Raw genomic sequence first — 16,138 nt, 5'->3', positions numbered from 1 at the left:
CCTGGGTTTTTTCAGACATTCCTATCCTCCCCCAAACACAGCGATGGACCTGCATGTTTGCAGACTTTGCCTTTGCGACTGCAGCTTTTCTAATAGGCTAAATGGGTTTTGTTTGAGTAGAAGCTAGCCCCTGGAGCTTCAGGCTATACCTAGGATGTGTTTTCATCTTCTTTGCAGTATTTTTTCCTATATATATAAGCAGTCAAAGAGCACGGTCTGGTATGGGTGAATATTCCACTGTACTAATGAAACTTGAAGCAAAAACTATGGCTAGAACAAAATGACATATTTGCAAACAGAATCAAGAAGAAACGTGTCCTGGGGGGAATCACAGCTGCTACATGAATCATCTCACAATAAACTGCACTGATACGGCACAATGGTTTGTACACAAGTTAAATCAAAACAAGAAGTTGGAATTAAAACCCTTCACTTCTGTGATGGTCTGATTCATCTCTGCTGATAAAAGACCTGAGGTGCTGCTTAAGCTATAAAACCCGGAGTACCTTCCCCCTGCTCTGTGGATTGAAATGCATCTGAAATCTCAGAAGAATAGTTAATCATGGAAGATTTTCCCTGTTCTCTCTCAAAAAGAGGATCTTAAAAATCCTGGCTGTTGAGATCCAGGCCTGGAGTGCAGGCTGCAGCCCTGAACCGCTTGAGGAGCGCCCGGAGACTGCAGCCCCAGCACCGGTCCTGCCTTCAGAGAAGGAGCAAATTCTGACTGCGTATTACCAGCTTAATTTGGTTTTATACTAGATTGACTAACTATTGCAGTTGTTTTGTCTTGGTGTAAAATGACAGTTCTTTAAGCATCTCCAGGAAACAAACCATTCCCAGGTACTTTGTACTGAGCAAGGTCCAAGCCAAGCAGATTTCCTCTTGAGCTTTTAAAGTCACTTTTTTTTTTTTGAACAGTTGGAGACTCCATTTGGATTGAAGATGAATGTCATAGAAAAGCAATTCAACAATGCCACCGATGCTTTGAACAACCTTCAAAGTTGCCTTGGAGAGGTTAGGGTGTTAATTTGTCAGGAACAAAATATTATTTGCAATATACGGTGACTTCCCACTCCATGACTCATTTGGATCTTTCCCAAGTAAGGACAGAAGAAAAGAATACACTAAAGTCTTCAAACAGCAACTGTCCTGCAGTACTTAGTACCTGATTGTATGATCTACTCGATACAATCTATGTTATTTTTGCATCTGACAGCAAAGGAAAATACATTGAGAAAACGTGCTCATTTCTCACCCAGGAAATGGAGGAATTCCTCAATAAAAAAAAGTGTGGCAATACGGTATAAAAACATGCACACCTTCTTTGAGAGTGAGGATGCAGCATAATGAAGGGGTAAGACACAACCTTGTATACCCTAAACCCCACCCTGCCAAAGGAGATAGCACCACACCTCACGGTTCTTTCTTAAGGCTGACTTCCCTGGTAGATTAAAGAAACTGGCAACTTGGGTTAGTGCTCGCATGCGTGGAGGTGATTCCCCCATCCAAAATAAGCCTCTGCCTGCATATCCTGGCTGTATTTCTAGATCACATTTCTTTGCCATCAGTAACTCCTTTCACAGCTGCATTTACATCCAGATTTCCTTTTCTTCAGATTTAAAATTGAAAAAAAATGCAGCGCTGCAGTAGATTAGCAAAGCAAGGCCCCGTCCTCGGCACAATACACGGGCTGCAATTTCATCCCCGCGACTCGGCTGCTCCACTTGAATTGTGCTTTTGTGTTTTATGGCATCAACAGAAACATCTCACTGAATTGCTGCCTTGTATTCGGTTACAGACAGCACTCAGTATTATGCAGCTTTTTGCAAAACGGCATCTCTGAACATATCCCCAGTGTGCGGGGCAGAAAAGTCTGGACAGGGCTGGGGGAGGGAGCAATGCTTTCCTTTTATTTTTGCAGAGCCAAAGTCAGCATTATTTAGTCCCCAAACTTCCACTTCAGCAGCAGTGCCGAGCGTTCAAAACCGCAGGCGGGTACCTCGCAGGTCAGCGGTGGCTGTCACAAGGTGCCGTGGACTGATTATTTCGGATGAAGCAGGAACAGGAGCGATCCTGTTAGTTTATGCTTCAGAGAGACGGTTGTCATTCGTGCCTCTGTCCTGGCAGTTCACCCTGAGCAGTGATTATTCAGGACCAAGGCTCTGACAGGATTTCTTACGAGGGAAAAGGCTCGTTCACTCTTTCGAGATGCGGCACCATCCCAGAAACCAGCAAGACCCAAAAAGAGCAGCTAACATTTGCCAGGCAGATTCCTTGTAAAAGAGAGTCATTTCATATTCTGCTAAGGAAAAAATAAATATTATCCTTATCTTTCACTAGCCTTCAACTCCAAAGTCAGGCATAGTAAGAGCTATCATTTTTGCCTCTGACAGCCAAGGCCTAATTCTGCCCTCAGAAACTTGCACAACCCCATTGACATAACTATGTGGAATTAGTAAGAAAGCAAATCTCCTTTACCACAGTTATCTTTTGTTAGAAAGTTAACATATTGAGGACTCCACTTAATTAATTACAAATATCATTCACATTATCTGGGTTTAATTTTACGTACATTTTACAAGCACATCAACTTTCTAGAAAACATTACTAGCCCAAAGCAGGAGGACGAAGCACTGCCTCTTACACTGACCGCAGGGCATTCCACCTGCCGGCAGCGGAACTGAAGCAGAAATCACAGAGATCCCCAATTCGGACCCCCCTAAAACCTACAGTGCCTCGGTCTGCAGCTGGAGTGGCACCAGCTGGGGGATGTTTGCAAAGAGTCCAGGATGTTAGGCAAACTGTAGGGATAGGGATAAGGATAGAGGGAAAGGGATGAGGATAGGGAAAGGGCTATAAAGGCCATACTGCTAACGGGCTCCACTCCCAAGTGAACTATCTAACAATAATATACAGTTGTGTGGGTTTTGGCTGGGATAGAGTTAATTTTCTTCATAGTAGCTAGTATAGAACTATGTTTTGGTTTTGTGCTGAAAACAGTGTTGATAACACAGGGACAGTTTTGGTTTTGCTGAGCAGTGCTGACACAGAGTCAAGGCCTCTTCTGTTCCTCACCCCACCTCACCAGTGAGGAGGCTGGGGGGGCACAGTAAGCTGGGAGGGGACACAGCCGGGACGGCTGCCCCCAGGTTTATCCCATACCCTATGGCATCGTGCTCGGCATAGAAAGCTAGCGGAAGAAGGAGGAAGCGGTGGGGACAATTTGGAGTGATGGTGTTTGTCTTCCCAACTAACCATTACGCGTGACGGAGCCCTGCATTCCTGGACATGGCTGAACCCCTGCCTGCCCCTGGGAAGTGCTGAATGAATTCCCTATTTTGCTTTGCGTGCGCGGCTTTTGCTTTACCTATTAAACAGTCTTTATCTCAACCCATGAATTTTCTTGCTTTTACCCTTCCAATTCTCTCCCCCATCCCACCAGGGGGGAGCGAGTGAGCGGCTGCGTGGGGCTTAGTCACTGTCTGGGGTTAAACCACAACAACAGTAAAAAATACATAATAACATCTAATAAACTCCTGTTGCTTCCCGGCTCCCTCCCGCGACCGCGACGCCAGGTGGCAGCGCAGCCCTGGCCAAGGCCAGCGGCACAGGGGACGGGGAAAAGGGGGGAAAGAAAGATGGAGGGGAAAAAAGCAGCGGGTTTCTAACAGGCTGCCTGCGGGGAAAACAGTCCTGCTGCGGGGAAAAAGCCCCCCGTGGGATGCCGGTGTTTCAAGCCCCTGAAAAGAGCAGCTCCGGCTGCCGTAGGGAGGGGCTAGCGCAGAGGATGCAGATGCACGGATCGGGACACGCACACGGATGCGGGGACATGGACAGAGGTGTGTAGATTTGTTGTTCCACCTCACCCCAAAAAATACCAAAACAAAACAAAAAAAAAAACAATCCCTGGCTTATTTCTAATGAAGATCACAAATTTCAAAGAATGCCACAAATTAGCAGTTCAAAGAAAAATATCAGCTTGGGCTGACCACCATGGGTTTTTTTAGGTTTAGGCCTTTTAAAATGTCTTTTTAAAGCAAAATAGCATGTAGTTCTGAGGAAAGCTATCTTTTGAAAGAGAAAGCAGAGAGAAGCAAAGGTTTTGCTAGGAAATACAGGAGCAGGCTGTTTCAGCACTGAAAATTTTTTGCCAACTTATTTCCACGCCCAGAAATGCCTAGAGATAGAGAAGTGGAAAGCCGTTTTCAATCCATGTGTGTGGCAGGAGGTACAGGCTGCAGAATTATCAAGCTCCAGAGTGAAACCAAGAAGCATTTTCCTCCCATAACCTCATCAAAAAGACTGTTCTGGTCTTGCACAATAAAATCAGAAAATTACCAACCTAAATATTCTCCTGGCCACTTTCTACCCATCTGGTTTTGTCTCAACATCCTTCCTTGGCTACACCACCTTCCCAAGTCCCGTTTTTCTGTTACGCTGCTGTTCAACCTTAGCCCCTCCTAGCCTTTGTCTTTTAGCTAGGCTGAACAAGCTGGGAATTAGCCTCTCCTTTCCCAAAACTGATACCTTCAATGTCAACAAATTCACTTTTCCCTTTCACAAGATGTCCGGTTGCAAGTTCCCAGCCAGCTCCTGCCTCAAGCTCTCCCGCAGCCGGGAATAGCCCAACTCCTCCTGCGGCTTGTCCCAGCCCTTGTCTGAGCTGCACAGAGGGACAGGACAGACCCATGGTCGTTACCACATCCCAGATCAAGGCTTCTGGCAATGCCTAGAGCAAAGAGCAGCATTCAAACACCGTGCAGGCGACACGTAGCAGTTGCATGAAACAAGGCAACCTTGACCCCAAATGGCAGGTCAGGCGTGACCTCTTCAGTTTTAAAAGCGACTATCCAGTGGCCCATCTTATCTCTGCAGAAGAGCTTTCCTGAGATCTCAGCAACTTCAACTCCCATAAACACCTTAAATACCTTCACTTCCCAGCCACTGCCCATGGACCACAGGGCCCCCTCCACCTCTGCCTGCTGAGGATTTCAGGGCTTATTTCCTGATGGCCCTTTCCTCTGTAATTCCAGCAAATTCAAAGATTTTTATCTTGCACATCTCTGTTAATAGCCCTTCTTGGTGAGCTGGGTATTTTCCAAGCAATTCCTCAGCTACTAAGCTGGTCTTAAGTTTGTTAAGGAGAGAGTCAAGCATACACTGTAGCAACCTAACCACAAAACCCAAGCAGGACATAAGGCATGCTCAGTATTCAAGACCTCATTTCACAACCTAGCAGATGAAGGCAGCACCCTTTTCCCCTCCTTTCCCACACGTGTAACCTCTCTGTGTGCTTTTTTCCACCTTGGCATTTCACAGCATTGGTGCTGGGGAGATGAACACCCGTTGAGCAGGGACTTTTCTGGGAGGTCGTTGTGAGGCGAAGCACGAGGAGGAAAAGACAAATAAAGGCAGCGAGGAGAGGGAGAGGACAGCAATGCTTCAGTATTTGTAGGAACACTGGTATTCAGCTCAACTGAACTGAAAAGTGCTGACACACCAGAAAAAATGTAAATAAGAATTGTACTGGTTCGTTTGTGCATGACTGGTATCTTGAAATGGGTAATAATCTAACACAACACACAACATAACTATCTGTGGTCCTGTATTCGGCAGAAACTCGATACAGTATTCTTACACAATCTCCCAGCCTGAAAACTAATTGTTCTGTACCGAGAAACTTCTGAACCATGTGGATACGGCAGGCTTAAAGACCCCTCTCTTGACACCCAGATCTCCCACAGACACTGAAGGTGGAGCTACAACTTCGTCTTTGTTTTATGAAGATCATGGCGATTCATGTAACTCAGCCTAGAATATAGTTGAAACTAATAGTTTACAGTCAGAAGGCTGACGGCTGGGGAAATTAATCTTAAAAGAGAGTGCCAGAAATTATAAGCTGCTTGAATAAGTAAGTACTCTCCTGAAGCCCTTCAGCCTGAATGATGATATTTTCCTTTTAACTTTACCTGAACAGCTGGGCAGTCTCTGGTCATGCTCACACGCCATCCTCGCTCACAGCTCCTTTATTCCCCACTGGGGAATACGGGAATAAACCCATACTGGGATTTAGCCAGTGTTCCCAACCATTGGTATGGGAAAAGCGGAGCCTCCTCCCAGCAGGAATCTGCAGCACAGCCATCCCAGCACCCTGTCCTCGAGAGCTCCCACATGGCACAGGGCACCTGCCTACTCCTGCATCACCCTCAACAACAGACCTAGCAGCTAATGACACCGGGGAAAAGACAAAGCAACATGGTGGTATCCCTAGCGCATTTCTTTGTAACATAAGAAATAAGCTGATAATTCCCAGAAACGATGCATCTGGCAAGGCACTGCACAGAAAGATCACATTTTAATAGATACAGGACAGCAAGCTGGTAGATTTCAGGTACATACATAAAAATAAAAGATGTTGCACCGGATGGTACAGGTCTAAAACTCACCAAATCGCTCAAAAGTGGCAGTCAGGAACATCTGTGGCAATATTTGATCACAGTCAAGAACACAAGAGAGTGATGTAGGTGAGAGAGAGGAATACATGACAGGGACCCATGAGGACCTGCTACACAAAACATAACACCACTCAAGATCAGCCGGTGTGTGGTGGAAATGGACCCTTCTGTCCTGCAGCAGAATGGGGAAAAAAAAAAAAAATCTGTGCACTGCTGAAGATTGCGTCCTGACATAGCTTGGCCAGAGGAGGGCCACAGGGTGCACTTTTTTGGGAGGACAAAGATCTGAAAAAGGGTTAAACGACAAAGGGGGAGTATGACGCAGACAGAGTAGAAAGACACCCAGTGCCATGGTGGGACAGCCCTAGACTTCAAGTCCCACGAGCTCCTCATAGCACATGATGGAAAAACAGAGAAAGGAGAAGGGCACACGCTTGCTCTTCCTCCCTCACCCCTCAAGAATTACCTCCGGTTTTCTCTCTTACAGCAACAGCAGCATTGCACATCTATCAAGGTGCACCTTCAACACAGGAAGCCATGCAGCTGGACATGTGTTGGTTTATATTACACAATTAGAAGCGTCAAACTTCGCCAACAGCGTAGTCCTTTCCTCCCACACCCAGGAAAGCAGGACTACCCAGAAGCTGTCCGTAAGAATAGATCTGGTGAAATTGTTTGGGTCTATACCCAAAGGAGAGACAGGTTTCCCTCCAGAAGATCCAGCAGTAAGTCTCTGGCTTTCCTCTTACTCTTGAGAGAACATGCTTGCCAGGGAGCTTCAGCTGCCTCTTGCCAACACCACTCCTCCAAAGCCCCTTCAAAACAGCTTCCAGAACAGCAAGTTATACAGGCTACATGCACCCAAATAAGTTTCCTGATGGGCAAAGGTGGAGAGAGAGTGAACTATGATGAGGATCCAGGTGGCTCATTCTCCACCCTGGATTACAACTCTGGGGGCCATTTCCCACATGAGGGGTCTTCAGTCTTCAGGCTGAGGAACGAGCAGTATTTCTGAGGAGAGGCTGCTGGCCAAGACTAGATCTCCTCCCTGGAACTAGCCTCCAGCAGCTGTCATTTATGTTACCAGCACAGGAACAGCCCTGGGTTGTCCATTCTTCCCCTTTCCCCCATAAAACAACAGATGGAAGAAACCAGGGAGAAAGTTATCAACACTCAAGAAAAACAAGTGCTCACTTGACCTACTCACTCGCAAAACATTGACATATGGCCATCCTGGCCTGACGGAGCACTATGATGAATGGCAAGCAGGAAAGCAGCACCAGCTCCTTGCCCCAGAGCTGCCCAGAGGTCACTGGCAGGCTGTTAGCTCTGTCAACATACACCCACAAAAGCAAAAGGCGTCGCCCTTACTCTTTTGAGATGACCTGAGAAGATGCTTGCAGGAGGCCAGGAAATCCCAAGGGAATCCCAAGAGAATCCCAAGGGGTGCCAGCAGGAGCTGCCCGTGACCATTCCCCACCCAAAGGGCCCCATTCAGGTGGTGGAGGAAGAAGAGTTTTGGTCTCTGATCTGCACAGAGACTGCAAATTTTCTCAGGACTCTGTAAGCAAAGAATGGGATATGTTCTGAGGACTGGGTAATGACGAAAGAAGTTGGTGGCAAGGAAGTTGGTTACAGGTCTGGGACTAACCTGTCCTAAAGGAAGTTGCTTTTATATGATCTGATCAGTGATGACAATTTGTTTACTACTTACAGAAAGTTGTCTTACCCATAATGTTACTTAAACCTTCTTAACTAAAAGCTTTTTTTCCCCTCACACACTTAAAAACTTTGTACAGCAATACCATTGGTGGTCCCACGGATAGGCTGGAGTACTTCCTACTGGTGGCTTGAGGTGCTCTTGCCTTTATGTCCACTAAATACAAACTCCCAAAAATGAAAGAAAAAAATTAAGGAAGCCCATGAGTCTTACAGGAATCTTAAGTGCCACACAGAGGTATGGATTCATTTGCCTTTTCAGCAAAAGCATGGAGTCATACAGTCCCTGCCCCTCATTACATGTCATTCCTTACCCATTGCTTCCTTCACTGCTCCATCTGCTTTTGTAAGGCTGCTCTGAAAGAAACAAACAGGGAATGACCTAGGTTTTATTTCCACAGCATTATTTTTAACCTGGATCTTCTCACTGGTTTTGTTTACGGTGCAGCTCCACAAAAAAGATGTGTCTGCACAAATGAGGAGGCAGCAAGCTGCAGTTCATGGTACAGTAAGTGGCCAGCAGCAAGGAGTCCTTAAAAAAGAACATAAAAAGCACTTGCACCTAAGTAATGAGTGATGGGATCCAGAAAAAAAATAATATTGTTGCCTTTGCTGTACCCTGTGATCACACAAGTTCTATAGGATTTCATCTAAAAAAACCCCACCGAAACCCATAACATTTGTCTGTCTTTTTCCAGTAAAGTAATACAGACTTTTAAATCATGCATCTTCTCCTTGTTATGCTTTTATCAGCATCACCAAAAAGACCCAACATCGCACCTTCTACCGTATTGTCAGACAGAAGCTGCAGAGCCAAACGCACCAGTACAGAAAAACATTTATTTCATCAGCAAGTTTACATGTGAGGCTCATGGCATTGAAAGGCATTATCTGCAATGAAACCAACCAACCCAACTTACGGCCTTAGATCTGAGCTTGAAAACGTTCCCTGGGGCGATGATCCAGGGGATCTCCACCAGAAAGTCAACAAAGCCCAGCCAGGACAAAGGGTACATAGGAGCTACCTAAGCTTTCCATACAAGCAGAATTGGGATGGAACTATTGGGACAGCTTCGGGCATAGTTATGGTGCCACCAAGAGTGTTATCCAGGAAAGCAGTACCAAGAGGACTAGTAAATGTTAAGGGGCTTTGGCATAGTGGCAAATCAACACTTGATATGCACAAAAACTCTACACACTAAAACTTTAGTGAGAAAGGTTGCCACACTAAAAAGGGAAGACAGAGAAACATATAGAAAAAGAAGCATAACGGTTAAGACTAGAAAAGCAGGGCACAACAAAGAACCTCTTATAAATATAGGCAAATGCTTTAATTCCATGTAGAGCTCTATTTTTTCTAGATATATTTGCTGTCTTTATAAAGAGTTTTCTCAGTGGGTGTCTCCTGGAGCTGAAAAATCTTCTCCTTGCTCTAAATCTCACAAGAGTCAAAAAAGGGAATTTATTCAAAGTCTGTATCTGAGATTATCACATATCTGCTGCTTAGTTTCAAGAAGTAAACAAGTTGTTTGTGTTTTGAATGAGAACATTTTCTTCCTATGAAGCTGCCAGAGGAATTCAGGGCATCTTTCCACAATGAACTTTGAGAATTACCATATAAACTTTAGCCACTCTATGAGAAGTAGAAACAACAGAAAAAAAATTATACAAGCATCCAAAGTAAAGCTCTAGCACCTCTTCCCTTACTTTATGGGGGTTTAATACTTAGTCCAAACTTGTAATGTAAAATTGGATTAATAGCCTTTAAAGCCCAATATGATACCATTGCAGATTCAGCCCATAATGTAAAATCCACGCCTAGTGATTTGTCTCCAAGCAAGCAATACTTCTGAGGGAAAAGGACAAAAAGCTTTGCAGTAACAAAGAGGAAGCTATTTCTTTTCTCATGTCTTGAGCAGACAAAGGTCTGCAACCTTTTAACGTCAGCCAGAATACCACCTGGCATATTCATCATGCACATGCAACGTTCAGGCATCTACAAGAACAGGTTGTTCCTTCCAAACCAAACCATTCTATAAGTGTTCCAGGTCAGGCTGGACAGGGCTCTGAGCAACCTATCTAGTGGAAAAGGTCCCTGCCCATGGCAGGGGGACTGGACTAGATGGTTTTTAAAAGTCCCTTCCAACCCAAACTATTCTACAATGCTTGATTATTGCTGAAGCCTTATATTAAATGGCAACAGCTCAGATTAATTGCGCATTATGCAACACAATTTATTTTCATGAATCAGTTTTAAGTGTGCTGCTCTTCAATTTTCTCGTGAGCTCCTTTTCATTGGGAAAGGCACATGGGTGAGTTCAATTTTGCTTTCATATACTATTATTTTAGATCCTTTTCTTACACCAGGTTTATCACGTTACAGTTCCGTTGAGGCAGAGGTTACTTCAGCCTCACGCTGGTGCAATACACATCTCTTTCTCCCTCTTATTTTCCTCAGGCCAAACAATTTCCATTCCTCTCCTTGTTCATTTCTGGAAGTATGTTTTACCCACAGTATCTGTTGAGTGACCAAAATCCAAGGAATCAGAAAGACTTCTCATCAGTTCACTTGCGTGGGTTTATCCCTGAGTACTGGGCTGATACATGCATTAAGACAACCAGGAGGATGCTGAACATTTTTATACCGACCGCTTGCAGCTCATCTCAAGCCAGCCACTTACTCAGAGTTTCCTCTCTCCTACTTCACCTTTGTGCCGAGCGGGGTCAGCAGTTCCTACATCACCTTTACGCCTTCTGGTTTTGAGCAACGGATGCAATTCTGCGTTTTCTTACAACACCACCACAGATAAACACAAAATGCTGCTTCTATCTCTCCCAAGTTAATTATTACACTGCACAGCCCAGCCAGTGCAACACTGTGTCAGGCAAAGCAGGACAAGGAATTCTTCCCATTTTCAAAAGAAACATTGCATTTTCATCTCCACCCCTCCATGGTTTCCTAATCTCAGCTTCACCGATTCATTTTCCATGGTGAAAGACTTCTCTATAAAGAAGGAAACTGTCTATACCTATGTATTTAGCCACGTTATCTCACAGTCCTTGTAAGTAACCTCCCAGTTTTATGAGATCTGGAAAGATTTTATTTTTTTTCTTAACAGAGACTAGAAACACAGATAATAAACTAAAGTTTTGACATTTAGTTTGTCCTAAGTAATTCTTAAATATGCAGGAATATAGGAAAATGTTTATTTCTACGGACCTCAGATAACTAATTATATAAAACTATGGTAAAATTTGGTTTTGTCATGCAGTGATCAATCACAAGCCAAACCAGACGAGAATGGGCACACACCAGAGTAAATCCATCTGTGTTGTCACTATTGGTACAGAGATGTACCAACTGTGAGATGTATTTCAGTCTTAGTCTGAAATAAAAGTGTCTATATGCAGATTTATTTTGAGATCACCTTAATTTATCATTCATTTTGACCAAGTTCTCCCTCCTCATTCATAAAAGAAAAAAGAAGAAAGGCAACAGGAAACCCATGCCTGCGACTACACCTGCAGCGTAGCTGTGACATTTGCTCTTGAGGGTTTGCCTGTATTAGATATATCTTGGCATTTAAAATGTTTTAGTAACTTGCACAGAAAACTACAAGCAGCAACATAATAAAGCCAGTTTAAATTGTGTATCTGCAAGAGAATCTAAGCTCAGCAAAGAGGATGATCATGCATCTGAGTATGTCAACTGGGGCAAGTGCTCTCACACAAAATGCCTTCTTACAGACCAGCATCCGAAATTACTTCTTCTCTATGAAGTACTGTATCAGTGAAAAGTCTCCAAATCTGCTCTAGAGAAATGCCCTGAAGAAGGCAGAACTTTGCTAAGAGGTAGTGTTTTTTTCAGTTGTTTCTGTAATAGGGTGAGATGAGGTAGTACTGGGAGCAAAGACTAGTCAATGCTTTGGACTGCTGAATGTTGACCATATCCTGTAAAAATGAGATACCAAATGCAGTTTGAAGTGAATCATAAAAATTAAGGTGGCATTTAGGCAGCAGACTCAACAGGTGGCAGGACATCTTGGATTAAAGAATCAGACAAATCTTAACAGTGAGATAAAGACACTATGTGAATGCTCATTTGACAACAAGTTGACTACAGCATCATAAACCAAGTATTATAGAGAAAAGGGCCCCAAGCACCTGGGTAGACATGTGAAAAAAATCTAGTTTAAAAATACCACCAAGTGTGCATTAAACTATTTGCCAAAAATCCTCATGCTTATTTGCAAAAAATTACAGTCTGTGTTGTTTCTTGCTTTGGTAATCATTCCTCAAGCAGCCTCAGTTCTTACACCCAGACATACAATTATTTCATTAACACATAATGATACTAACATTAAAAAGCCAGTCAATGCTCTACACAGTGCAATTATGCTCTGTTTGTAAGCTGATGCTTTTGTTTGTATTTTTCAGAGACCAGCACTTTCAGGACAGCACTTCTGATCTCACAGAAGGCTGCTGTCTGTGGATCAAACACCAATTTGACACACTTTAATCAAGAGATCCTTCAATCCAGATTTCCCCAACTCATGTTGAAAAGTACAGTGCTGTTCTGAAGAACACTTCCTGAATTGGCTCACAATGACATCCCAAGGAAGTTTTCGTATTCCTCGTGTCTCCATTTTTCTAAATCCTATATAATACCTAAATAATATAAATCTAATGTATTCTCTTAGCCACAAGGAACACATGAAGACAAGAGTAATTTCCAGCAAATACTTCCTGAGATTTCCCTATTGTTCACGCTTCCTTCCCCTCAACATATGTGAAATACAGTCTTTTCTAACCACATTACAGAGTTAACCGACAAGACCAAGACAGAGATGCATAACGTGCTCCCATTTTTTCAATTTTACAATGAAATAAAATTTAGCATTGTTTTTTGTTTAAAAGAGCAAACACGCCCACACCCCTAGATAAATCAGTTCTATACCACCAAAAGGTATAATTTTTATTAGGCTAAAATAAGCTTCAACTGGTCTGCAGTATTTACCAAACAATAGCAGAAGGCCATCTCAGAAGATTAATTCAGCTTCTCTTAAGACTGTCTTTTCTGTTCAACGCATAACAAACAGTATTGATCAAACAGGTGAGTAAGACCCCAGACTTGGTACCATGATTTCATATGCAGTCTGGAGTTATAGATGTGTATTTTTAAACATGCGTTTTTAACAGTCTTTCAACAACCCGGCTGATTTCAACGCTGGCTGAGCACCAACACCAATCCCTCCTAGATCCCTTGTCCTGAAACAGAGGAACATTTGCTTCTGTGGCAAAGAGGAAAGTTTTCCCATTGTTATCCACAGTCATAGATAGATTCATAGATCCCAAATCCATAGATTTGGAATATGTACCAAAATATATGCGGGGCTGCCTGGGGGCAGGGGGGGTGTCTGGGGAGTTCTTGTTGGTTTTGTTTTGGGGGTTTTATTCCTGCGTTTCCCCGTTACTCAGGGGAGTAAATGTTATAATTATCTAAATGAAAGATAGGTGTTATGGTATTCCTCAGCATAGCTACCCCTCTCCTACCAGTGCTGCTGGACCAGAATAAAATAAAATAAGGTATTCTTTGGTTTACATTACAGCTCCACAATAATTCACAGAAGGCAAACATGAAATCACTGAGCAAAATTCCTTTTCCCCTCTCCTTCCCCTCACAAGATCTCGTCCTAACCCTGCATCCTACTTGTGAACTGTTAAAAAAAAAATAACTGAACACTGTTCTTCAAAACCCAAGTGCAACAGGGCATCTTTCACCTTTGTTCTGTAACACACTTATATCTTTAATATAAAGAGCAGCAATATGACTTGAGAGACTCTTCTCTCATATTTATGTAATTGAACCTTCTCCTAAGAGGTGTTGTCTGCTTGGTAATCAAAGACTATGCCCATCCCAAGGAACCACAATGGAAGTACTTCATAGCACTAGAGCCCACTTCTTTTTGCAAGCATGACCACCATCTATCCCAATACACAAGCTAAAACAACATAGGCAATTTCTTGTATACCATTGGATTTTTTGTATCCATCCTTAAACACACATTCCCTCCACGCCCCCAAACAGAAACACATCTCAAAGAAAAGAAGTTACATGATCTTATTGCAGGAAAAATTACATTATCTTCATGTCAAAAATTAAGTCACTTGAAAGAAGACTCTCACCTCTCATTTGGCGGCCTCTAGCCATCGCTAGTGCTGTACAGCAAGGAAGATTGGAGTTATTTGTCAGCACACCAAAACCTCACTAAATTTACCAAAAGCACTGATGTCTTCTGAAAGATCACCAAAGCAAATGAAGCACAGCTCAGCTTCAGAAGGAATCAAATAGCCACCTTCTGTTTCTCACCAATACAGATGCGCACATGTATTAGGTTTCACGTACAAACCAACCCACTTATAAGTACCCACACAAATTAAGGGGGGAAATTTTGCTTAAATCTATGCAGGCATGTACTAATATTTTAATTGTGTCTCTACCACACGTGTACAGATGAGACTAACTTCAGCAAATACTACATACTTACCATGCCATAGAATAAAGTCAGAACATAATCAGCTTCATGAAAAGTGGTATCTTTCGAAAACAACAAAAAGAGATTAGCACAGAACAGTATTAAAAACCTGATTTTACAAGTGATCTGGAGATTACAAAAAAAACTGCCACCCCGTTCATTGATTTCCTGAAACTCTGAATACTTCATAACCATATCCAGAACCTATTTCTGGAAGTGAAAACTAAACTGTCTTGTTTTTACAGCTGCTTTCTTCTTGAATCATTGAGCTGTTCAAAAGAAATCAGAAAACCAAAACCTATGGTGAGTGCCAAAGTGTCTCAAGCTTCTTTGAAAACCTTTATTCAAATAGCACGCATCTTCTATATTCATCTAATAGCGCTACGAAAAATCTTTTGGTTTTGCTTTCTAAGAAATGGGTCTAACTTAGCACATACAGAAAAAACACACTTTACCAGGAAAGTTTACATAAACTTTAAAAACATTTTAACTGCCTTAAAAAAAGAAATCTGGTTAAGCATTCCACCTTTCAGTTGATTCAATGCTCCTACAGGAAACAGATCTACATTCACAAACTATAATAATTTTTGATTTCAAACACCTATCATGCATCATGGTATATACTGAGAAGAAAGAATTTATGAATCCTAATAATTATCCATTTATATACATTCACACACACTGGGTACTTCAAAATAAACAGCATTCATTTGAATAAAAATATACTTCCAACAACAGAATTTCTCTATTAAATCCATGTTTATTGCTTAAGTTTTATCACAGTGGAGATTAAATTATGCTTAATCATCCGGTCAGTGCTTTTGTACCTTCTTCAATGCCAAAAAACCCACATTTAAACCAAGTCATTCATACACTCGAAGTCTTATTACCATCCCACCATTCATCGCCTCTGTGTGCTCCCTTAGTTGCCGTGAACTGCAAGATTGTAAAAAGGTATAGCTAATAGGTTTATTTATAATACCATTTTCTTCAAGTATTCAGAAAGCAGTACAAGTAGCTGTACTGTATATTAGAAACATATCTGTACTGTTATTTATTGCTATAGGATAGAGGCTCCTGATGGAATGATAGTGAAATATTGCATCACTGTGTATGAAGATGATCTCAGCATCCTGTAATCATCACAACTCTTCCCATGTTAGTGAACAACACTAGGTAAATGGGTTTCTTCCCTTTCTCTTTCAGGCATGGGATTTCAAACTACAAATAAATAAAGCATACACTCACAACATGTGTAGTGCAAATTCCAAGTAAACAGAATGACATGGAAATAAACTCATAGTTGCCAACCCTGGTTCCGCAGGGCAGTTATGATTTTATGCCCAGCGCCCTGCATCCCCGCCCTCGGTGCACACCACCGCCAGCGTCCCATGTCGGCGACAATGATTGAAAGAGATTGTTGCGGGG

Source organism: Phaethon aethereus, assembly GCF_964289735.1.
Source record: "Phaethon aethereus genome assembly, chromosome: 4".
In the NCBI taxonomy this organism is placed as follows: Eukaryota; Metazoa; Chordata; class Aves; order Phaethontiformes; family Phaethontidae; genus Phaethon; species Phaethon aethereus.
This window is presented reverse-complemented; position numbering follows the sequence as displayed.